We start from the raw sequence: 26,890 nt of genomic DNA, 5'->3' as shown, positions 1-26,890 counted from the left end.
GCAGATCCTCAAAATGCAGCTTGGCAAACAGCATAACACTGGTAGCCATGGCAATTATATACCCACCATAACACCACCCAATAACCCCTTATCCAATTTCCTAATTGTTCCTGGGGTCCCCTAAACTTAAATAACCCAGCAACAGTTCACTATAGTACACCTTCCTAATTAATCCCCTGCTACCTCATCCTACCTAGTAACAGGCTATTTTTAGCCAACTTTACCGCCAAAACCAGCCTAAGCCCCCATTGGGGTAATCCTAATCCCATGCAGATCCCTCCATATTGTAATGTATGGATATTTAAAGCTGTAATGATTTCTGAGTAGTTTGTCTAAATTCTGAACATTGTGTGATTACAGATGTTTCCATTCCCTCAGTCCATCGCAGGCCTTCCACCGAGGATTTGGAGGTGGTGGAGGTCTCCGCGAAGGAGGAGGAGGGAGAGGAGGACAGACTCTCCCATCATGTGGATGTGCCACCCCCACCAGAGGTTGGCGAAGTGGTGGCGATGGAGGCGTAAACTGCGACACCCTCCAGCACCGCCCCAGCTCAGGATGAAGAGGAGGTCAGCAGCCCCTGCCAGCAGGGTAAATATGTGCACACAGCAATATGATTATGTATCCATAACATCTACATAAACATTAAAAGGGCCAACAATGAGGGGACAACATAAAAAGAAAACTCCACACAATGCACTAATATGCTCTTATTCTGAATTGCAAGTAATTTTTATATTTTTTTAATCCTAACAGTAATTAAGAAAATAAATGTTAAAATAAAAAAGATGCAGCAAGAGCACAAAAAGCAATCAAAGAGCTACGGGAGCAGCAGGAGCTGAAAATTAGGGAGCTGCAGATCAAGATGTGGGCGCAGCACATGACATTTGTGCACATGGTGTAAAAGTTGGATGAGCAGCACCGCACTGGAATGCAGGAGTGCAGGAGGTGCTAGACCAACCTAAAAAATTGTCATAAAGGCATGTTATTTTAGTAAAATTGTTCATAAATAGTATTTTTGTTTAAAATGTGTGCTTTCGTTTTTTTAAATATTGTTATGTTTGAGTGTAATTTTAAATGATAAGGTCACAGTAAGGCCCCTTTAGTCCAGGGCAAAATCATCCAGATAAAGACAGACAGCAGCATCAGCAAGTAAAGGTAACGGTTAAGTATAAGGCCTACACATAACTCCACAAAACCTAGTAGGAACCGACAGCAGCATGGTTGTTAGCAGGAATGTGTTCCCAGGAATGGTCCACTACCAGACCGGCGCAACACCTCAAATAAACTTAAACACCTCTGACAGCAGCAGGTAAATGGTAACGCTGTAGTATAAGGCCGACACATAACATCAGGTAAATAAAGGCATATTAGGCGATCACAGGTTAGAAATGTAACTATCGGCCAGCGCAGACCCCAAAAATTAGCCAATAGGCATTCACATGACAGCAAATTACTTTGGATTCTGTGGCTGGAGGACATTAGGCGGTCAGAGGATAAAAATGTAACTGTCGACCAGTACATGCCCCAAAAATTAGTCAATAGGCATTTACCTGACAGCAAAAAGCTTTGTAGGATTCTGTGGCTGGAGGTACATTAGGCTGTTACAAGATAAACATTTAACTGTCGACCAGTATAGGCCCCAAAAACTTGCTAATATGCATTCACTGGACAGCAAAGAAAATAGGATTCTGTGACTGGAGAGGGACATTAGGCGGTCACAGGATGAAAATGTAACTGTCAGCCAGTAAAGGCCACAAAAATTAGGCATTCACCTGACATAAAAGGCCTTTTATGCTGCTGTATAAACATAAGGCAAGGACCATTCTTTGTTCTGGGTGGTGGCGGATATGTGTGGACTGGCATGAGGATATTCAATTACACGAGGGCATCACAGGTGTTAAATTCCTCCAAGATCCATGCCTCATTCATTTTTAGAAATGTGAGGTAGTCCACACTGTCGTGAGCCACGAGAGTGCACTTATTGGTCACAATCACCTTTGCTGCACTGAACGTCCTTTCGGACAGGACACTCGATCAGGGGCAAGCCAAGAGTTCCATGGCATATTGTGCAGGCCTGGCCACAGATCAAGCCTGCACACCCAGTAGTCAAAGGGTTCCTCACTTCTCAGAGCATCCGAATGTAGTCAGTAGTGTTGATCACGAATATTTGAATTTCAAAGTTTTAGCGCGAATATAGGTACTTCGAAAATTTGCGAACATTTAGAATATAGTGATATACAATTTTGAATATTCAATTTTTTTTTTATCAGTACACATGATCCCTCCCTGTTTCTAGCTTGTGGGCCAATAAGAAGGCTGCAGTATATTTTACTTTAGAAGTAATATTAAACTTACAACTATTAGACAAAGAAGATTATAGCTCTATATTAGCTAAATTGCTCTATATTCGTTTTTCTTCGAATATTCGCTATATTGCTATAACTTAGTTTTTTTGAATATTCGTAATATTCTAAAACCTGAATATATAGCAATATAGCGAATATTCCCCAAAAAACTGAATATAGAGCAATTTAGCTAATATAGCTAAGATGAGAAAAAAATTACAACTATTAGACAAAGAAGATTATAGCACTATATTAGCTAAATTGCTCTATAGTCATGTTTTTTTTTGTTGAATATTCACTATATTGCTATAACTTAGTTTTTTTTAATATTCGAATTTGCAAATATTCAACGAATATTCTACAAAATATTCGCAAAATATAGCAAATTCAAATATGACCCCTGTCGCTCATCACTAGTAGTCAGACACCTGTCGGTCTAGGAACCGGAGGGCGGCTGTTGATGGGTTGGCTCCAAGAATGATCTCATATCCGAAGTGACAAACACATCTTCAAACCACCCTCTTTTTGCAGGTGCGGTAGGCTTGGTACCAGCACCTGTATCGCTGTGGCTATAAATTCCTCTGCCAGTGCCCGCAACAGCAGAATGCAGCATCTCTCGCAGCAAGGCCTGGGAATGCTACATTCTGACAGCCCTCTGTGATGCTGGTAACAAGTCCGCCATTTTGTGTTTGTACCGGGGATCTAAGTACATTGCCACCCAGTAAAGGTCCTTGACCTTTATGCTTTTAATACGGGGGTCCCTCTTCAATCACTGGAGCATGAAGGCCCCAATTTGCAATAAATTGGAAGCGGTGGAGCGCCCTGGTTCCTGCTCAGTGCCCAGGAGAATGTCGTCCTCAGTCTCCTCCCCCAGCCACGGACAATACCAGGGATCCCCGAAAAATGTAAATCCAGCTCTTCTTGCTCCTCCCTAGCCACCATCCTCCTCTGACTCCTCTTCAGACTCCTGATGACTTGTCTCAGATGGATTAGCCACTGGCAATTAATTTAGCATTGCGACAAACTTATCTTCCTAGCTCCTGCTCCTCGACAGCTTGATCAAAGACACGGTGCAATGCATGCTCCAGAAAGAAGATGTAAGGTACGATGTCAATGATGGTGCCTTGGCTGCGACTGACCAGTTTGGTGATTTCATCAAATGGCTGCAGAAGTCTGCATGCACCGCACATGAGCAGCCACTGGCGAGGTGAAAAGAAACCAAGCTTCCCAGAACCTGTCCTGAAGCAGAGTTTGTACAGGTAGTTGTTAACAGCACGTTGCTGCTGGAGCAGCCTATCAAGCAAATACAAGGTGGAGTTCCAGCATGTCGGGCAGTAATAAATCAGACATATGACGGGCAGGTGGTGTAACCGCTGAATGTCAGCAAGGCGAGCCATTGTAAGATCTTCTAAAATGGCCAGAGATTTTCTTAGCCTGCCGAAAGATGTCCTGGACCCTGGGGTATTTGGCAACAAATCGCTGCACCACTAAGTTTAGGACATGTGCCATGCACGATACGTGTGTCATTTTGCCATGTTAAGCGCGCTTAGCAGATTGGCTTCGTTGTCGCACACCGCTTTACGGACTGTCAAATTGAGCAGGGTTAGCCACTGATCAGCCTGTGACTGCAAAGCTGAAAGCAGTGTAGGAGCGGTGTGGCTTTTGGCTTCAAGGCACGACAGCCGCAGCACAGCATGGAAACGTCTCACCTGGCACCTCAAATAGGTTCTGGGGAGCTTGGGGGGCATAGCGGAAGAGGCTGTAGTAGTGGAAAAGGAGGATTCAGCCGAGGAGCAGACGGAGGATGGAGTAGAAGGACGAGAAGAAGAGGCAGGCCTGCATGCAATCCGTGGCAATAACACCAAATCTACATGGGTGCCACGGGTTACATGCTTGACGGCCGTCAGAAGGTTCACTGAGTCAGCAGAAAAAGTTATGTACCTTCCCTGCCCATGTTTGCTAGACCACGTGTCTGTGGTCAGATGTATCTTGGCACGACACTGTGTGCCAGAGATATATTAACTTGCAGCTGAACATAGCCATATTTTTCAGGGATGCTATTCTGGGAGAAATATTTCCTTATGGGGACATTCTATTGTGGTGTGCCAATGGGCACAAATTTTCTAAAGGCCTTCGAGTCCACCAATTTATATGGCAGTAGTTGGCGGGCTAGCAGTTCCAACAAGCCAGCGGTCAGCAGTTGGGCAAGCGGATTATCTGTTGTCATTATTTTTTTTCCGCTTGAACATTTGGGCTATGAAAGCCTGCCTTGTGCCAGAAGAACTTGAGAATGGCATGTTGGAAGGTGGAGTGGAGGACAAATGGGAGGAGAGAGAAGAAGGCGAAGAGGCAGGAAGTAGAGCGCCGGGAGTGTGGCTTTGTGAGTTCTGACGGCATTGCTCCTACTGGGCTCGGTGATGGGAGACCAGGTGCCTTCTTAAGGCAGTCATCCCTAGGTGAGTGTTGGGCTTACCGCGACATATGCATTGACAGCACAGGCTGCAGATGGCAACACTACTATCAGCATCTGACACGTTAAAAAAAGTTATTAAAACTTGGTAGTCAGGAGGAAGGGGTCACAAAGGGCGCCTATACACTAGCCCAAAAAAAGAGACAGACCCACTCTCACGCACACAGAGGAGAGGAGTTTGTGGTGGCCCAAGGGACAGGGTAGGTGCCCTTTGTGACGCCTTCCTCCTGCTAACACTATCTCCACCTTGCTACCCTCCATCTTCATTTCACTTGCTTCCATCACCTCTGGTGCCCCGAGTTTAACAGTACTTCTGGGTTTTCATTGACCCAAGTAGCAATTGTTAACCTCCTCCTCTCTTTTTTCCTCTTCTACGTGTTCACTTTAAAAAAAGCCCACACTGCGGAGCCATGTGACGGCGTCCTGGAAGTGCAAGATGTGACCGTGCTTGGTGGATGGCTCGCTCCAGATACATTTTCAGTCTGCTTTTTGCCTCCTGTGTACTGCGAGTTCTGCCTGCTTCTCCTTCTTCTCCTCTCTATCTGCTGCTCCGTCTCTTCCTCTGAACTCCCCTCCTCTTCCTCTCTTGTGGGCACCCATGTGACTTCCTTTGACACGTCATCATTGTCACCTTCAGCAACACTGACATTAGAGATCTCTGAGTAGGCAGCAACAGCAAAGACCACCCTGCTTTGGCCGATCTGGGTCGTCAGACCGTTGGGTGGCGGCCGTTGCTACCTTCTCTTCCTGATCCGATGCCATGAATGGCTGCGCATTGGTAAGGTCTGGGAATGGATGGGAAAATAATTGTGGAGGGGCTATGGTGGTGGTGGTGGTGCAAACAGCAGAGAGTGAGAAGGATGCAGATACAGAGGATGTGGAGGGTGAAGAAGCATAAGGCTGAATGAGCCACTCAACCAACTCAGTTTGAATTTATTGCAAGCGCCTTCTCCAACTTCCCACTTAGGCTCCGGCCTGGTGCACCAGACTGACCCCTACCTTCCCTGTGGAATGGTCTGCCTCTTCCTCTGCATGTCATTTTCTAAATGACCCACTGCCTAAGGCCTCATGCACACGACTGTATGTATTTTGCAGGCCGCAAAAAACAGATCTGCAAAAAATATGGATTACGTCTGTGTGCATTCCGCTTTTTGCGGAACGAAACAGCTGGCCCCTAATAGAACAGTACTATCCTTGTCCGTTATGCAGGCAATAAGCCTCTTGCACACAAACTTTTTTTTCCCCATTTACGTTCCGTATACGGACCGTATATGGAACCATTAATTTCAATGGATCCACAAAAAAACGAAAGGTACTTCGTATGCCTTCCGTTTCCGTATTTCCATTTTTCCGTTCCGTTTAAAGATAGAACATGTCCTAATATTGTCCGCATAATGGACAAGCATAGTACTGTTCTATCAGGGGCCAGCTGTTCCGGAATGCAAACGGAATGCACACGGATGTCATCCATATTTTTTGCGGATCAGTTTTTTTGTGGACCGCAAAATGCTGAAAAAGCCATATGATCGTGTGCAAGAGGCCTAATAGGACATGTTCTATCTTTGAACGGAACGGAAAAACGGAAATACAGAAAGAAAATGCATATGGAGGACATTCAGTTTTTTGGGCGGACTCATTGAAATGAATGGTTCCGTATACGGAACACAAAAAAACTGGAAAAAAATGAGGCGTACCGTAAGTCCGTAGAGAAGAGCAGTATTTGTGGGAGATGGTATATCGCAGTCCTCAATCAGTATTTGGCGGAAACAGGTATATAGCACCACTCAATCAATATTTGCCGAAAACAGGTATGTGGCACCCCTCAATCAGTATTTTGTGGAAGCTGGTATATTGCACCCCTCAATCAGAGTTTGGTGAAAAAAGGTATATAGCAATAGCACCCCTCAATCAGTATTTAGTGGATGAAGGCATATGGCACCCCTCAATCAGTATTTGGCGGAAAAATGTGTATTGCACCCTTTAATCCGTATTTGGTGGAAGAAGGTATATAGCAATAGCACCCCTCAATCTCTATTTAGTGGAAGAAGGTATATGGCCCCCTGAAATCATTATTTGGTGGAATCAGGTATATGGCACCCCTCAATCAGTATTTTGTTTAAGCAAGTGTATTGCACCACTCAATCAGTATTTGGTGGAAGAAGGTATAAAACAATAGGACCCCTCAATCAGTATTTAGTGGAAGAAGGTATATGGTACCCCTCAATCAGTATTTGTCGGAAAATGGTGTATTGCACCACTCAATCTGTATTTGGTGAAAGGAGGTATAGAACAATAGCACCCCTCAATCAGTATTTAGTGAAAAAAGGTATATGGCACCCCTCAATCAGTATTTGGGGGAAATAGGTATATAGCGTTTTTCAATCAATATTTGGCAGGATCAGGTATATAGCACCCCTCCGTCAGTATTTGGAGGAAACAGGTGTATGGCTCCGCTCAATCAGTATTTTGTGGAAGTAGGTGTATTGCACCTCTCAATCAGTATTTGGTGGAAGAAGGTATACAGCAATAGCACCGCTCAATCAGTATTTTGTGGAAGAAAGTATTTGGCACCCCTCAATCAGTATTTAGCGGAAACAGGTATATAGCACCCCTCAATCAGTATTTTGTGGAAGTAGGTGTATTGCACCCCTCAATCAGTATTTGGTGGAAGAAGGTATATAGCAATAGCGCCCCTCAATTTGTATGTAGTGGAGGAAGGTATATGGCACCCCTCAATCAGTATTTGGCGGAAAGAGGTATATGGCACCCCTCAATCAGTAGTATACAATGTATGTGGGGCACAGGAATGAAACAATCAACGGTGGAGGTGCTCACAGTAAAGGGGAATCACCCTTCCTCTGAAGTAGTGATAAATGGCTAACAAAATACTGGGCACTCTCACTATATGCGAGACCACATAGTTTATTAACAATATTTCTGCAGCATATACGAACAATTAGCTATAATACATATAAAATATATATATGATGCATATAAAATATACCATTAAAATCCGGAATAATTATCACTTAACTAATAACTACTAAAATAATCTAAAACTACTAAAATATCCCCTGAATGGTTCGGGTGACAAGTCCTTCTACTGGATGCTACTCCAGTCTAGTGGTTATATAAAATGTTACTGTCCTTTTGGGGTATACAAACCCCTCAATTCGCGTCTCCTCCGATTAGAAGAGTGGCGGACTTAGTTGTTGGTTGCAGTGATTAAATATGCGGCGTCCCGCTGTACTCACTGTTCAGATGAAATTTTGCTGGCCATTCCCATAGATGCTTTCTTCTGCTGAGGTTCCGGTACAGTTAATAACTGTGTTTAGACCTTGTACGTGCTTCTGCCGTTCCCCTCGATCACTATTAACTGCCGCTCCGTAAGTCTAAGAGCCGGCGCTCAATGAGTATGTAGTCTCCGTCTTCCGCGCTGGACCTTGTTTGCAAGTGTGAATGAACCTTGTATGGTCATGCAATGATCCTATTAGAACGTGCGTCGGGGCTTTTGCTGGTCAGGGTTGGATTTAGGCGCATAAGGTCTTTCAGCAGATGTTGTCAATGTCCATCAGGGGGGTCTTTGTACCAAACGCGTTTTGGGGTTTGTTATCACCCCATCCTCAGTGGTCCCACTGAGGAAGGGGTGATAACAAACATCTTCCTATTACACTCCAGTGAGAGAATTAAGGACGGCATGTTGTCTTTGTAACGGGTATCCAGCGGAGTGGCCACCCAGTAGTCTGCACACGTCAAAATGTGTGCAACTCTGCGGTCGTTGTGCAGGCACTTCAGCATGTAGTCGCTCATGTATGCAAGGCTGCCCAGAGGTAAGGACAAGCTTTCCTCTGTGGGAGGTGTATGGTCTGTGTCCTCCATATCCGCCCAGCCACGCTCCAGTGATGGCCACGAGCTGCGTTGGGCGCCACCCTGCTGTGAACATGGATCCTCCTCCTCCTTATCCTCCTGGTCCTCCAGAACTGTTCCCTGGCTGGACAAATGTGTACCTGGCCTCTGCTGGTGCAGGAACCCACCCTCTGAGCCGCTTCTAAATGACTGGCCTGAAACCCTTTGAAATGTCCCCTCTTCCTCCTCCTCCTTCTCCTCCTGTGCCACATCCTTATCCATCATCATCCTAAGTGTTTTCTTAAGGAGACATAGAAGTGGTATTGTAATGCTGAGAACGGCGTCATTGCCACTGGTCATGTTGGTGGATTAATCGAAACAGCGCAACATGGCACACAGGTCTCACATGGAGGCCCACTCATTGGTGGTGAAGTGGTGCTGTTCCGCAGAGCGGCTGACCCGTGCATGCAGCAGCTGAAACTCCACTATCACCTGCTGCTGCTGTAGCATATGCAAGGTGGAGTTCCACCTGGTGGGCACGTTGCATATGAGGCGGTGAGCGGGAAGGCCGAAGTTTCGCTTCAGCGCCCACAGGCGAGCAGCAGCAAGATGAGAACGCTGAAAGCACGCACAGACAGACCGCACTTTATGTAGCAGCTCTGACATGTGGGAGTAGTTGTTAATGAATTTCTGCACCGCTAAATTCAGCACATGCGCCAGGCAATAGATATGCCAGAGCTATAACGAGATTTTGCCCATTATGGCACACCACCAGGCCTGGCTTGATGCTCACTGGCAGCAACAACTCATCAGTCTGTTCTTCTATGCCCCTCCACAGCTCCTGCGTGGTGTGGAGTTTGTCCCCCAAACACATCAGTTTTAGAACCGCCTGCTTACGTTTACCACAAGTTGGTGGTGAAGTTTTTTCGCTGACCAGATGAGGAGGTGGTAGAAGAGGAGGAGGAATCCGAGTACGAGGAGAAGGCAACAGGAGCCAAAGAATAATGCCCGGCGTTCCTTGGTGGTGGAAAGACATGTGCCAAACCGCTATCCGCCTGGGGACCAGTTGCCACTACATTTCCCCAGTGTGCAGTTAGGGAGAGAGAGCATCCTTGCCTCTGCTTACTGGTCCATGTATCTGTAGTTAGGTGGACCTTGCCACACTTGATTTTATCCACCACTTGGTTGTGCAGGGAAGGAACGGCTAGCCTGGAGAAGTAGTGGTAGCGGCTGGGAATGATGTACTGTGGGACAGCAACCGCCATCAGCTGTCTGAAACAGTTTGTCTCCACTAGATGGAATGACAGCATTTCAAAGGCCAGTAGTTTAGAAATGCTGCCATTCAGTGCCAGAGATCGAGGGTGGGTAGGTGGGTTCCTCCGCTTTCTCTTAAGGGTTTGGGAGATGGAGAGCTGAACTCTTCCGTGTGACATGGTGGAGATGCTTGGTGACGGAAGTGGTGGTGTTGGTGGCACATCCTCTGTTTGCTGGGCGGCAGGTGACAATGTTACTCCAGAGGTGAAGGAAGAGGCAGAGACAGCAGCAGAAGAGCGAGCAGGAGGGACCTGAGCCCTTTCTTGGTTTTTAAGGTGCTTACTCCACTGCAGCTTGTGTTTCGCATGTAGATGCCTTGTCATGCAGGTTATGCTGAGGTTCAGAATGTTAATGCCTCGTTTCAGGCTCCGATGGCACAGCATACAAACCACTTGTGTCTTGTCATCAGCACATTGTCTGAAGAACTGCCATGCCAGAGAACTCCTTGGAGCTGGCTTTTGTGTGATCGGTCCCTTGCTGCTGTGGGTAGTAAGCAGGCTTACTGTCTTCGAGACGGCCGCTCTGCTTTTGCACCCTGTTCCCTCTTTTGATGTGATGTTGGCTTGGTGTGACCAATGCCTCTTCCTCCGAACTATTAAAGTTACTGGCATAACCTTCATTCCATGTGGGGTCTAGGACCTCATCGTCCTTCACATCATCTTCCACCCAATCTTTCCCCCTGCCCTCCTTGTCGCTCTGCACACTGCAGAAAGCCACAGCAGTTGGCTCCTGTGTTTCGTCCTCATCAGAGACGTGCTACGGTGGTATTCCCAATATCCTCATCCGAAAACATAAGTGGTTGGGCATCAGTGCATTCAATGTCTACCACTTCTGGGGCAGGCTATGTGGATGGCCCTGTGAAACCCTGCCAGCAGAGTCATCAAAAAGCATAAGAGACTGCTGCATAACTTGGGTCTCAGACTGCTTGGCTGATTTACAAGGGGGGTGAGGTGAAAGACTGATGGGCATGGGAATTTCACCTCCACTGAGCTACCAGAACAGAAGTTGATTATTGTCCCTGGCACACAGGCAGTTAACATTCAGTTTCAAGGTGACTGCATTTAACAAAATGGGCGCCGACACCGACCTCACTAACAGATGGATTAAAAATTATTTTGGAGTATCACTGGGCTCAGGGCTGGGTGCAATATTGTAACATAGCACCCTCAATTATCCCTGTAGTTTGCAGATTGTACAACACCAGAATTCTGCCCTAATCTGTCCCTCACAGCAGCAGCAGCAGCTTTCCCTACACTGACAAGAGCAGAGTGACGTGCAGCACTATGTGACTCCATCTTATATAGAGGCTGGGTCACATGCTGCACTTGGCCAATCACAGCCATGCCATTAGTAGGCATGGATATGATGACCTCTTAGGGCAAAGTAGATAAACGCTTGTTCATTGGCTGCCAAGAGATCGCCGAACAACGACCCAGAACTTGGACCCCGATTTTTACAGTTTTGGTTCGCTCAACTCTACTACAGAGGGTAGGACCCATGGACGTTTAGTTCCATTTGTTCAGCATGGATGGGCAGAAGAGGAAGAAGAGGATGAGAAGATTGAGAGTCATCCTCCTTATGACGACAGCGAAGTCTTGCCTGGAACTTTGGCACACATGGCTGACTTTATGTTAGGCTGCCTTTCCCGTTACCCATGCGTTTTACGCATTTTGGACGACACAGATTACTGGTTCACCCTTCTCGACCCACACTACAAAGAGAACTCCTCAATTCTCATTCCTCTGGTAGAGAGGATGAATAAAATGGTGCTATACCAAAAGGTCCTTGTTGAAAAATTGCTGACGGCAGAGTTCATAGTTCCTTGGGCATCCGAGGAGGGGAGACGAGGGGAACACACAGCAGTTCAAACAGATGCAGGGCAACACTCTCCGAGGCCTGGGACAGTTTAAGGATACCCCACCAGCACCCTCACCCTGATGCGTGAAGGAGTACGTAGTGTTCTCAATGATCCCTCAATGATCTCTCTGTGCCTTACAACTACTGGGAGTCCAAGCTAGACACGTGGCATGAACTGGCGCTCTATGCCTTTGAGGTGCTGGCCTGCCCTGCCACCACTGTTTTGTCAGAGCGGGTATTTAGTGCAGGCCTTCATCTACAATCTTTTAGACGGTCAGCTCACCAGCAGGCCCTCACATATAATGTTTTTGAGGGTCAGCTCACCAGCAGGCCCTCAACCATAATGTTTTACAGGGTCAGCTCAGCAGCAGGCACTTGCCCATAATTTTTTGATGCTCAGATCCTTTGTGTGTAATAAAGGGTGTATTGAAGTGCCGGTCTCTTGTAATTTTTAAAAGCTCTTTCACTGAGTGCATTGGCTTTATGAGTGTAGGAGTCCCACTACCTGAACAATTGTACCACAATTGTACCACCTCCATTATGTGATATACTGGTTGTATCGGAGTGCCTCTTCCTTGTAATTTTGGGCAGCACTTGCACTTTATATACAAGTAAATATATAGGAAAGAACAATTTTTCCTCTAAAATCTATTTTATCTTTGGTTTTGTGCGTATAATTGTCAGTCTGTAAAAGTGGCGTACTACTCGGCCAACATCGTTCTCAAGCATACCAAGGTGTTCGACCCGAGCACCCGAGCACTTTGGTACTCGATAAACACTAATAAAAATGCCTTAAAACATTTTCTCTCTCATTATTCTAGCATTTGGCAAATAATAATTATGGTAATCCTAATTGACCTAAAACAGGAAAGGTTTATTCTGATTTCATGTCAGATATTGAGAAAAAACATGCATATGTGTATTTTTATATAGTGCATGTAAACTTCTGGTTTCAATGTCTATTGTATGGGCAAACATGATGTTTGCATAAAGCGTCCTGTGACCTGCTTCAGATTATGACTACCGTATATACTTTTTTGTGGGATTCTTTTTATTACTAGGTTCTAGTAACGATAAGTACATAATAGTTAACTCATTTGTAATAATTCTTTGGTTTTGGACTTTTCCTTTCATGACAGCTCAGGATTGGCAGCTCCTGAAAAACCCATCAACTGTTCTAACATTTAATGGCAAATGAGGCAGCATAGTGCTATTGGTATATAGTGTTTTTCTTTCTCAAGTCACTTTCTAAGTCAAATGTTACAAATTTTTGAAGTATTTATTTGTGACATTTTTGAAGTGCTCTTATTTATATACAACCTGCTAGAACTCAGTGCAATTTTCCTTTTTTTTATGAGTTTTTAAGCTTTTTTACTGACAGACAACACATTTTCTTATGGCAATAGCTACCATACTTTCAATTCTGGCTCAAAAATTACAGGGGGAAGGCAAGTTACTTGACAACTTGAATGTCTCAATTTCCATAGATCTTGTAAACTTTTATGGAGAGATTAGTTTTTACGGTATACAGAGTTGAACATTCTTCTAAAAATATATGCCTAGCTTTATGTATAATTTTTTATAATATACTTCCTGTCAGTCCTGTTACAGAACTAGAACTCAGTTTATCCGTCTGGAAGTGGAAACATTGGACATCAATCACACCAACCTGAACAAATATAACTTGTGAAAATGTAGATTTATTGTATACTATTTTACAAGATACTGAACTTTCAATAGCTAAAAACAAAAGTTATGAAGAATGATTATTTCTTTTTCCTATAATTGTAATTTTATTGTAGAGAGAAGAAGAGAACATTCTGGAATTCCTATACAATCTATCTGCCATGTATAATAATCATTCTTACTGTTGTGTTTGTGCAAAAATACAATATTAGATTGTTCCATTGTACACTTTTTTTTTTTTTTTTTTTTATGTATATCCATGTCTATAGCAGTGCATAAGAGAACAAGCATCTTTCAGTCCAATGCAATATATGAATAGGTTATGGTAGGCAGAGGTGTTGACAAAATCAGAATAGATTAATTGGAACACAGAGTGAGCCTATTGGAGGATGAGTCATCTAGCTCTATCGACAGGGTTTCAGAGCACCTTAAAATAAATGCACAACTAAAAGCAAAGATGGAAGACCTAGAAAACAGGTCCAGGAGAAACAATTTAAGGATCCTAGGTCTCCCTGAATCCATCAAGCCCCATGTCTTTCAGAATCTAAGCGAGGAGGAATTGCCAGATCATTGGGACTACCCGGACCCAAACGGGTGGAAGAGGGGGGCCACTGCACCAACCTGGCGAGGAAGGAGGAGCCAATCAGAGCAAACCACGAAGTTATTCTGCGATTCCTCAATTATAACCATAAAGAGGACAGCCTGAGGGCTTTCTGTTCCCGCAAGTTAGAGGAGAGACGGTGTTAATTTTCACTGATTATTCGGCTGACGTTACCTGTAGGAGGAGAGAGTTCAGTCTGTTTGGTACTATATGCGAAAAACATCAAATTCCAACTGTGGAAGAAGCTCAGACCTATCCGGAGCATCAAGGAATGGTGGCAAGCGGCTGACAGGACATCGACAACAATGCAGCTCTTACCAGGAGCAAATACCTCAACTTTAGCTAGGAGGAACGGAGAACTGGACACTTCTTTACACCTCTTGTTGACTGGTTGTCCTCATCTGGTTGCAGTTCACGAACCCAGGGATCCTCCAGTTCACCTAAAGATCAGAGAACACAGAAGACAGTTTGTGTGGGAAAGGCAATATAAGTGATAAGTACTCTATAAGCTTGCTAAATTTCTAAGTGTATTTGTTCTTTATTTTTTGTTTTGTTTTCTCCATATTTTGCAACCCAGGCACCTCTTCCAGTTTCAGGTGCACAGACTGAATTACTCAAAGGGACAACATAACTCAGTTTGTCTGATGAGTGGTCCTTCCCTCACATTCGACTGGGAGGTGTATGCTATCTATCATTTAAAAATATGTTTTCTTGGCTAAGCTGACACCCAGTCCTGTATGCAAAGGGTGTCGAAGAAGCAAATATATGAGGCATTCAGTAGAGTTGAGCGAACACCTGGATGTTCGGGTTCGAGAAGTTCGGCCGAACTTCCCGGAAATGTTCGGGTTCGGGATCCGAACCCGACCCGAACTTCGTCCCGAACCCGAACCCCATTGAAGTCAATGGGGACCTGAACTTTTCGGTACTAAAAAGGCTGTAAAACAGCCCAGGAAAGGGCTAGAGGGCTGCAAAAGGCAGCAAAATGTAGGTAAATCCCCTGCAAACAAATGTGGATAGGGAAATGAATAAAAATAAAAATTAAAAAAATAAAAATTAACCAAAATCAATTGGAGAGAGGTCCCATAGCAGAGAATCTGGCTTCACGTCACCCACCACTGGAACAGTCCATTCTCAGATATTTAGGCCCCGGCACCCAGCCAGAGGAGAGAGGTCCCGTAACAGAGGATCTGGCTTCATGTCAGCAGAGAATCAGTCTGCATGTCATAGCAGAGAATCAGGCTTCACGTCAGCCACCACTGCAACAGTCCATTGTCATAAATTTAGGCCAAGCACCCAGGCAGAGGAGAGAGGTCCCGTAACAGACAATCTAGCTTCATGTCAGCAGAGAATCAGTCTTCATATCATAGCAGAGAATCAGGCTTCACGTCAGCCACCAATGCAACAGTCCATTGTCAGATATTTAGGCCCAGCACCCAGGCAGAGGGGAGAGGTCCCGTAACAGACAATCAGGCTTCACGTCAGCCACCAGTGCAACAGTCCATTGGCATATATTTAGGCCCAGCACCCAGGCAGAGGAGAGAGGTCCCATAACAGAGAATCTGGCTTCATGTCAGCAGAGAATCAGTCTGCATGTCATAGCAGAGAATCAGGCTTCACGTCAGCCACCACTGCAACAGTCCATTTTCATAAATTTAGGCCAAGCACCCAGGCAGAGGAGAGAGGTCCCATAACAGACAATCTGGCTTCATGTCAGCAGAGAATTAGTCTTCATATCATAGCAGAGAATCAGGCTTCACGTCACCCACCACTGTAAGAGTCCAATTTCATAAATTTAGGCCCAGCACCCAGGCAGAGGAGAGAGGTCCCGTAACAGACAATCTGGCTTCATGTCAGCAGAGAATTAGTCTGCATGTCATAGCAGAGAATCAGGCTTCACGTCACCCAACATTGGAACAGTCCATTGGCATATATTTAGGCCCCGGCACCCAGACAGAGGAGAGGTTCATTCAAATTTGGGTAGCCTCGCAATATAATGGTAAAATGAAAATAAAAATAGGATTGAATGAGGAAGTGCCCTGGAGTACAATAATATATGGTTAAGGGGAGGTAGTTAATGTCTAATCTGGACAAGGGACGGACAGGTCCTGTGGGATCCATGCCTGGTTCATTTTTATGAACGTCAGCTTGTCCACATTGGCTGTAGACAGGCGGCTGCGTTTGTCTGTAATGACACCCCCTGCCGTGCTGAATACACGTTCAGACAAAATGCTGGCCGCCGGGCAGGCCAGCACCTCCAAGGCATAAAAGGCTAGCTCTGGCCACGTGGACAATTTAGAGACCCAGTAGTTGAATGGGGCCGAACCATCAGTCAGTACGTGGAGGGGTGTGCACACGTACTCTTCCACCATGTTAGTGAAATGTTGCCTCCTGCTAACACGTTGCGTATCAGGTGGTGGTGCAGTTAGCTGTGGCGTGTTGACAAAAGTTTTCCACATCTCTGCCATGCTAACCCTGCCCTCAGAGGAGCTGGCCATGACACAGCTGCCTTGGCGACCTTTTGCTCCTCCTCTGCCTTGGCCTTGGGCTTCCACTTGTTCCCCTGTGACATTTGGGAATTCTCTCAGTGGCGCGTCTACCAACGTGCGCTTGTACTCGTGCATCTTCCTATCACGCTCCAGTGCAGGAAGTAAGGTGGGCACATTGTCTGTGTAGCGTGGATCCAGCAGGGTGGCAACCCAGTAGTCCGCACACGTTAAAATGTGGGCAACTCTGCTGTCGTTGCGCAGGCACTGCAGCATGTAGTCGCTCATGTGTGCCAGGCTGCCCAGGGGTAAGGACAAGCTGTCCTCTGTGGGAGGCGTATCGTCATCGTCCTGCCTTTCCCCCCAGCCACGCACCAGTGATGGACCCGAGCTGCGTTGGGTGCCACCCCGCTGTGACCATGCTTCATCCTCATCCTCCTCCACCTCCTCCTCATCCCCATCCTCCTCGTCCTCCAGTAGTGGGCCCTGGCTGGCCACATTTGTACCTGGCCTCTGCTGTTGCCAAAAACCTCCCTCTGAGTCACTTCGAAGAGACTGGCCTGAAAGTGCTAAAAATGACCCCTCTTCCTCCTCCTCCTCCTCCTCCTCCTGGGCCACCTCCTCTTCCATCATCGCCCTAAGTGTTTTCTCAAGGAGACATAGAAGTGGTATTGTAACGCTGATAACGGCGTCATCGCCACTGGCCATGTTGGTGGAGTACTCGAAACAGCGCAACAGGGCACACAGGTATCGCATGGAGGCCCAGTCATTGGTGGTGAAGTGGTGCTGTCCTGTAGTGCGACTGACCCGTGCGTGCTGCAGCTGAAACTCCACTATGGCCTGCTGCTGCTCGCACAGTCTGTCCAGCATGTGCAAGGTGGAGTTCCACCTGGTGGGCGCGTCGCATATGAGGCGGTGAGCGGGAAGGCCGAAGTTACGCTGTAGCGCAGACAGGCGAGCAGCAGCAGGATGTGAACGCCGGAAGCGCGAACAGACAGCCCGCACTTTATGCAGCAGCTCTGACATGTCGGGGTAGTTGTGAATGAACTTCTGCACCACCAAATTCAGCACATGCGCCAAGCAAGGGATGTGCGTCAAACTGGCTAGTCCCAGAGCTGCAATGAGATTTCGCCCATTATCACACACCACCAGGCCGGGCTTGAGGCTCACCGGCAGCAACCACTCGTCGGTCTGTTGTTCTATACCCTGCCACAACTCCTGTGCGGTGTGGGGCCTGTCCCCCAAACACATGAGTTTCAGAATGGCCTGCTGACGTTTACCCCCGGCTGTGCTGAAGTTGGTGGTGAAGGTGTGTGGCGGACTAGATGAGCAGGTGGAAGAAGAGGAGGAGGAAGTCGACTAGGAGGAGGTGGCAACAGGAGGCAAAGAATATTGCCCTGTGATCCTTGGCGGCGGAAGGACGTGCGCCAAACAGCTCTACGCCTGGGGCCCAGCTGCCACTACATTTACCCAGTGTGCAGTTAGGGAGATATAGCGTCCCTGGCCGTGCTTACTGGTCCATGTATCTGTGGTTAGGTGGACCTTGCCACAGATGGCGTTGCGCAGTGCACACTTGATTTTATCGGATACTTGGTTGTGCAGGGAAGGCAAGGCTCTCTTGGAGAAGTAGTGCCGGCTGGGAACAACATACTGTGGGACAGCAAGCGACATGAGCTGTTTGAAGCTGTCTGTGTCCACCAGCCTAAATGACAGCATTTCATAGGCAAGTAGTTTAGAAATGCTGGCATTCAGGGCCAGGGATAGAGGGTGCTTGACCAACCACACTACTGAGGGTTAAATGCACTTGGTGACAGGCGCAGCTTGCCCCTGATGTAGTATATGGCCAAAAAATAAACAGACTATTGCTGGTTAAATGCACTTGGTGTGACAGCTTCACCCTGATGTAGGCTTTAGCCAAAAAACAACCACACCATTGAGGGTTAAATGCACTTGGTGACAGGCGCAGCTTGCCCCTGATGTAGTATATGGCCAAAAAATAAACAGACTATTGCTGGTTAAATGCACTTGGTGTGACAGCTTCACCCTGATGTAGGCTTTAGCCAAAAAACAACCACACCATTGAGGGTTAAATGCACTTGGTGACAGGCGCAGCTTGCCCCTGATGTAGTATATGGCCAAAAAATAAACAGACTATTGCTGGTTAAATGCACTTGGTGTGACAGCTTCACCCTGATGTAGGCTTTAGCCAAAAAACAACCACACCATTGAGGGTTAAATGCACTTGGTCGCAGCTTGTGCTGGCGCACCACAAGACACAAAATGGCCGCCGATCACCCCAGAAAAAAGTGACTGACAAACGGTCTGGGCAGCCTAAAAACAGTGAGCAATTGAGTATCAGCAGCTCAATGACCCACAGCTGCAGATTGATCAATAATCAAGTCCTTTGGAGGAGTTAATCTGCCTAATCTCGCCCTACTGTCGCAGCCGCAACCTCTCCCTACGCTAATCAGAGCAGAGTGGCGGGCGGCGCTATGTGACTCCAGCTTAAATAGAGGCTGGGTCACATGGTGCTCTGGCCAATCACAGCCATGCCAATAGTAGGCATGGCTGTGACGGCCTCTTGGGGCAAGTAGTATGACGCTTGTTGATTGGCTGCTTTGCAGCCTTTCAAAAAGCGCCAAGAAAGCGTCAAAAAGCGCCAAGAAAGCGACGAACACCGAACCCGAACCCGGACTTTTACGAAAATGTCCGGGTTCGGGTCCGTGTCACGGGCAACCCAAAATTCGGTACGAACCCGAACTATACAGTTCGAGTTCGCTCATCCCTAGCATTCAGCATTGTTCTGTATGTTCTGTTCAATCCAGTTTATTCTTTGCTTTGTATTTTTTTTTTTGTGGTTTTTTTTTTGTCTTTTTTCTTTGCAAAAGTGCCAGTGATGGGGCAGACACCCTCCCTCTATTAACCTTTGGGCCACAATGCTAATTAGTCAGATAACATACTGTTCCTCAAAATCCTTTTGCCACTTTTGGTATGCAACTAGTTTCTTGGAATGTTAAGGGGCTCCGTTCCCCAGAAAAGCTGCTGATTGTACTGTGTCATTTAAATAAACTATGGGCTAATGTCGCACTACTTTAGGAAACTCACCTTCATAGTTCAGATTTTCAAAGAATGTTCAAACTATGGGTAGGTTTGGTGCACGGCTCACCCTCACGGAATAAAAAGGCTGGGGTAATGATCCTGATTCAGAGGGCCTTAGCGTATGAGGTCCTGGAGGGGGAGGTGGATGAGTAAGGTCATATGCTGCATCTTGTTATAAATATCCTTTGGGAGAAGTTGAGTCTATACAACGTTTATGGTCCTAATAGTTATAATGCATACTTTTTCACCAATGATAAATGAAGTTCCAGCACTGCAAAATAATTGTTGTGTTGCTTGTCTATTTATTTGTGGTAGCAAAATTACAACATGTGGATCAAAACCTAACACTCCAACACCAGTTGACACGGTTCAGACACTTAGTCCTTAGCCATAACTGATACTTCTTCACCACCATAGAAACTAAACTGAGAACAGACACTAGGTGATTGGTGATGATTTCTACTTTAAGGAGTTTAAGCATGCATGAGATAGGCATAAGGCCATCCTTTATATAAGATAGGGCCAGGGGCTATTCATAGTATTCAGTATATTGGGGAGAACTAAATGGTTCTTATCTGGTGACACATTCTATGTTTCAATGCTTAACTTGGAGCTCAACTTTATACAACTTTACAGAGGACAGGAAATCAGGAGGCATGGGTATGGGACTGGGAGTAGCTCACTCTCAGTAAAAAACGATGGCCACAGTGATGGAGTGCACAGGGCTACGTGACCCCTTGAGACTTCATAACCTTACTGACAAATCTTACAGCTATTTTTTGCCATTGAGTCAGTCTTGGTCGAGAATAGATAATATTTTAATTCATAATGACCTGCTTCCGAGAGTGACGTATATCAATATTTCAGATTATTTATTAGTCCTCCTGTCCTTAGCAGAAAATGAGTACAGATATCATATGGAAATTTCCCTCAGCACTGGGATGAAACCTTGTTTTTTTTAACTCTATAAAGTACTGGTGGGGGGAGCATTTAACGACTAATGGTGACCATAGCAATGATACTCCTCTATTTTGGGAGTGCTAAGGTGAAGGATAATATCTTATGTGGTCAGGAGAAAAAAAGAGATAACATGCTAGTAGTCGCAAACTAAAGGATGTGTACACAAACTATTTGAGAGACTGGAAGAGTAGTAGAAAGGCATAGATGGAGATGTCCTTTTGCCACATCCCACACTGATGACTGCTTCATTGTGGACAATGCCCTGCGGAACCAGATAATGAATGCCACACAACTCCAGGCACATTTAAGGGAACTGAGAGGCACGCAAGTGTCATGTCTTACCATTCAAAACCGTTTACATAAGTTCGGTCTGCATGCTAGATGACCTGAAAGGGTACCTGACTACACTACCAAGCACAGGTGTCATCCTCTTGCATGGGCCAGGGAGCATCAATGCTGGACTAGGGACCAGTGGGTTCAGTGCTGTTCACTGATGAAAGTCAATTCACGCTGAGCAGAAATGATGGCAGCCAATAATATTGGATACGTCAAAAATAGCACTATGCATTAGCCACTGTTGTCGCCAGACAAGCCTTTGGTCATGCTGGTGTTACAGTGTGGGCAGGTGTGCTGAGTCAATACAGAACTGCCACACATTTTGTGAATGGTACAGTGACAAGCCCATATGTAATGCACCGGAGTGCCATTACCACTCCTTCTACACCTTGCTGCCACTTTCCTATGTTCTAAGTTATATTGCCTGATGTATTTACAATAATGTGTATATTTATTCCTGAAACTGTAATGTAATGTTCAAGTGTAATTACCTTCATCCAAGCTGAGCCAAAGCTTGAGATACTTACTGTCAGAACAAGAAGTTCCTAGGACTATAAGTAAGAGACAGACTACAGCTAACTTAAGTTCCAGCAGAAGAGGAAGAGTTTCCTATTTATCCAGCCAAGTATAGTAGAGCTGAGAGAGCTACCGAATAGCACTGCTTTGGACCACATCACGTCTGGGATCCACAGATATCCATGTAGGAACACCATGACACTTGTATATAACATCTACACAGATTGTAGGCCACACTGCACCACTCTGGCAATCCTACCTCTGGGTACCAACATTACCATCTACAAAGGGAGCCTTGAGCTTCCACTAGTTAACTAGTTCACGTTTACTTGCTCTATAAGAGGGACATATTTCATAGAAACCTCCCAAGAGGCAAGGGATACCCTAGGCGTGTCCTAGTGGGCCCGTTGCACATACTATTTGAATAACATCATTAATCCAGTAATCGTGCCTCTGCATGGATTACAATCCGCCATCTCATCGAAGTCATATCATTAGTAGAAGAACGTAACTCTGTACCCTAGAACCTCAATGACCTGAAGGTCGCCCTTCACGAAGAGCATGTTGCCATGCCTCAGCAGACAATAAGTCGACTTATGAACAGCATGAAACGTTGTTGTCAAGCTGGAATTGATGTTCAAGACCAGACAACAAGGTATTCAGACATTGACATTTTTTGTGGGTGTATACCAACCACTGTTGTTGGCTTTTGTTTCAATAAATTGCTTGAGATGAGGAAATCACTATTGCATGCTTCTACATAAATGCCCTATTTCATAATATAATATCACTGTAGCTTGAACTTATTATGTTTTCCATAAATGTAACCAAGCCAAATAAGCCTAACCTTTTGTGAGTAGTGTATATCATCATCTGCAAACTAGAATCTATATAACTGCAATACTTATTTCTAATATTAAAAATAAACAGGGATCCAAGGTGACTAATACCTGCAAGATAGTGTTTCATTACTGTTATAACTCTTTTATGATTATTATTAGTGATGGGCGAACATCGGCCGATTCGCGAACGTGATCGCTCAAATGCGATCAAATGTTTGCGAACCGCAAGGGCCCCATTTACTTTAATGGCAGGCGAACCTGAAAAACAGGCGAACCTGTAGCCACCAAATACTTACTAGAAGTGCACAAATCATCCCACAACATGGACAGTGACATACCAGAGGGGGATTATGGAAATAATTCCCACCAAAAAATATGTATTTTAATCAGGGGCCATTTTTATGTGTCTTAAAGGGAAACTGTCAAAAATGTGGCCTGCTGGAGCCTAGGGAGATTTTATTTTAGGCCATGGGAGTACAGGCCCCAAAAATTAGGCATTCATCTGACAGAAAACATCATGTGATTATGTGGCTGGAGGTACTGTATATGAGACGGTCATTGGATATAAATTTTACTGCAGGCCAGTAGAAATAGATGTCAAATACATATGTTTAAAATAACAAAAAATATAAAATTGGATTAAAAACATGGCTAACGAAATCCCCCATCTTGAAAAAAAACCAATTAAAAATAGTTGAGGGAAGAGAACAAGCTTTCCAGTGAAGCAGTTTAAGGCCCCATGCACACGACCGTATGTATTTTGCGGTCCGCAAAAAATGGATCCGCAAAAAATACGGATGACCTCCGTATGCATTCAGAATTTTGCAGAACAGAACAGCTGGCCCTTAATAGAACAGTCCTATCCTTGTCCGTAATGCGGACAATAATAAGACATGCCGTATTTTTCTGTGGAACAGAAATACGGATATACGGAAACAGAATGAACACGGAGTAACTTCAGTTTTTGGGCGGACCCATTGAAATTAATTGTTCAGCATACGGTCCTAAAAAAACAGAACGGACAATGAAAGAAAATACGTTTGTGTGCATGAGCCCTAACTCTGGTGTCACAGATCTTGCTCCAGTTCAGAGAGCATGGACCCAAAAGAAAGTTGTCTAGCATCACGAGTATTGTATTTAGGGTTCGTCCCGAACTTTGGGATTTTTGGACCCCGGACCCGAACCCGAACATTTCTGAAAAAAGTTTGGGTTCGGGTTCGGTGTTTGGCGCTTTCTTGGCGCTTTTTGAAAGGCTACACAGCAGCCAATCAACAAGCGTCATACAACTTGCCCCAAGAGGCCATCACAGCCATGCCTACTAATGGCATGGCTGTCATTGGCCAGAGCAGCATGTGACCCAGGCTCTATATAAGCTTGAGTCACGTAGCGCTGCACATCACTCTGCTGTTACAAGTGTAAGGAGAGGATGCTGCTGGACTTGTGATTTCAGAGAGAGAATAGGAGAGACTCTAACTCAGCAATCTACCTAGAAATAGTTGTGTGGGTGCAGGGCACAAACGTTTTACCCTGCCCTGAGGCCATTGACCCAAAAAATTATAACTTTTATAATTCTGTTGGTTGGTGGGTGGTGGTGGCGGCGGACATTTTATGCAAGCTCTGTGCACCAGCACTGCATCTGAGCTTTTGGAACATTGAAAATCACAATTTTTGGGGGCAAACTACAACATCTGGATTAGTTAGTGTGCAATTTAAGGTAGAAATGCACCCATCATTTTCTGGGGTTTTAAAAACACACATTTTTTTTTTAAACAGTATTTTCCAGATCTGCAAGTGTTAAATTCAAATTTAATATATACAGCGTTCATATTCTGTAACCAAAAAAAAATACTTTTTGGGCAATCTACAACATCTGTATTAGTCATAGAAACATACAATGTGTCGGCAGAAAAGAACCATTTGGCCCATCTAGTCTGCCCAATAAACTAAATACTATGGATAGCCCCTGGCCCTATCTTATATGAAGGATGGCCTTATGCCTATCCCATGCATGCTTAAACTCCTCCACTGTATTTGCAGCTACCACTTCTGCAGGAAGGCTATTCCATGCATCCACTAATCTCTCAGTAAAGTAATACTTCCTGATATTACTTTTAAACCTTTGCCCCTCTAATTTAAAACTATGTCCTCTTGTAGCAGTTTTTCTTCTTTTAAATATTCTCTCCTCTTTTACCTTGTTGATTCCCTTTATGTATTTTAAAGTTTCTATCATATCCCCTCTGTCTTGTCTTTCTTCGAAGCTATACATGTTAAGGTCCTTTAATTTTTCCTGGTAAGTTTTATCCTGCAATCCATGTACCAGTTTAGTAGCTCTTCTCTGAACTCTCTCCAAAGTTTAAATATCCTTCTGGAGATATGGTCTCCAGTACTGAGCACAATACTCCAAATGAGGTCTCACTAGTGCTCTGTAGAGCGGCATGAGCACCTCACTCTTTCTACTGGTAATGCCTCTCCCTATACACCCAAGAATTCTGCTATCATTTCCTGCTGCTCTATGACATTGTCTGCCTACCTTTAAGTCTTCTGAAATAATGACCCCTAAATCCCTTTCCTCAGATACTGAGGTTAGGACTGTATCACAGATTTTATATTCTGCTCTTGGGTTTTTACGTCCCAGGTGCATTATCTTGCACTTATCAACATTACATTTTAGTTGCCAGCTTTTTGACCATTCCTCTAGGTTTCCTAAGTCCTTTTCCATTTGGTGCATCCCTCCAGGAACATCAACCCTGTTACAAATCTTTGTGTCATCAGCAAAAAGACACACCTTACCATTGAGGCCTTCTGCAATTTCGCTGATAAAGATATTAAACAATATGGGTCTCAGAACAGATCCCTGAGATACCCCACTGGTAACAAGACCTTGGTCTGAATATACTCCATTGACTACAACCCTCTGTTGCCTGTCCCTCAGCCACTGCCTAATCCATTCAACAATATGGGAGTCCAAGCCCAAAGGCTCCACTTTATTGATAAGCCTTCTATGTGGGACAGTATCAAAAGCCTTACTAAAGTCTAGATAAGCGATGTCAGTGTGCAATTTAAGCTAGAAATACACCCATCATTTTCTGTGGCTTGAAAAACACACTTTTTAAAATAAAAAACAGCATTTTCCAGATCTGCAAGTGTTAAATTAAAGTTTAATATATGCAGCTTTCATATTTGGTTACCAAAAAAAGACTTTTTGGGCAATCTACAACATCTGGAATAGTCAGTGTGCAATTTAAGGTAGAAATACACTCATTAAAAACACACTTTTTGACAAAAAAACACAATTTTTCAGGCCTTGCAGCATCAGCACGTGTGAAATTACAGGCTTATATACTGCTGTCAAATTCAGTTGTTAAAGTGTTTGGGCAAAAAATAATTTGTTGGCATCCTTTGATGCAGATGTCATTGTGGGATGCAACCTTAATACATTTGGGTAACATTCAGAGATTTTAAATGCCGCCATTTGGTGCACAAATATTGAATTCAGGCCTACACTGGTTCAGACCCTGTGAGATCCCCCCTCTAAATAGAGGGGTTTGAATCAGAGATTTTAAATACAGCCATTTATTTTGTGCAGATAAATATTTTCTTCAGGCCTACACTGTATAAGACCGTGTGAGATACCCCCCCCCCCCCCCCCTTACATACAGGGGTTTGAATCAGGCATTAGAAATACATCCATTTGAAATACAGCCATTTTGAGCAAAGATATATTCAGTTCAGGCCTACATTGGTTCAGACCCTGTGAGATACCACCTCTACATACAGGGGTTTGAATCAGGGATTTGAAATACAGCTATTTGAAATACAGCAATTTTGTGCAAATAAATATTTACTTCAGGCCTACACTGGTTCAGGCCCAGTGAGATACTCCCTCTACATACAGGGGTTTGAATCAGAGATTTGAAATACAGCCATTTGAAATACAGCCATTTTGTGCAAAGATATATTTACTTCAGGCCTACACTGGGTCAGGCCGTGTGAGATACTCCCTCTACATACAGGGGTTTGATTCAGGGATCTGAAATACAGCCATTTTGTGCAACAATATAGTTAGTTCAGGCCTACACTGGTTCAGACCGTGTGAGATATCCCCTACATACAGGGGTTTAAATCAGGCATTAGAAATACAGCCATTTGAAATACAGCCATTTTGTGCAAAAAAATATTTTCTTCAGCCCTACACTGGTTCAGACCGTGTGAGATACCCCCCTACATAAAGGGGATTGAATCAGGCATTAGAAATACAGCCATTTAAAATACAGCCATTTTGTGCAAATAAATATTCACTTCAGGCCTACACTGGTTCAGGCTGTGTGAAATTCCCCCTCTACATACAGGAGTTTGAATGAGGGATTTGAAATGCAGCCATTTAGGGCAAATAAATATTACTTCAGGCCTACTCCTGTTCAGGCCCTGTGAGATACTCCCTCTACATACAGGGGTTTGAATCAGGGATTTGAAATACAGCAATTTGAAATACAGCCATTTTGTGCAAAGATATAGTTAGTTCAGGCCTAAACTGG

This window comes from Bufo gargarizans, chromosome 6, assembly GCF_014858855.1.
Source record: "Bufo gargarizans isolate SCDJY-AF-19 chromosome 6, ASM1485885v1, whole genome shotgun sequence".
In the NCBI taxonomy this organism is placed as follows: domain Eukaryota; kingdom Metazoa; phylum Chordata; class Amphibia; order Anura; family Bufonidae; genus Bufo; species Bufo gargarizans.
The sequence above is the reverse complement of the archived record's forward strand: the minus strand, read 5'-3'. Positions refer to the sequence as shown.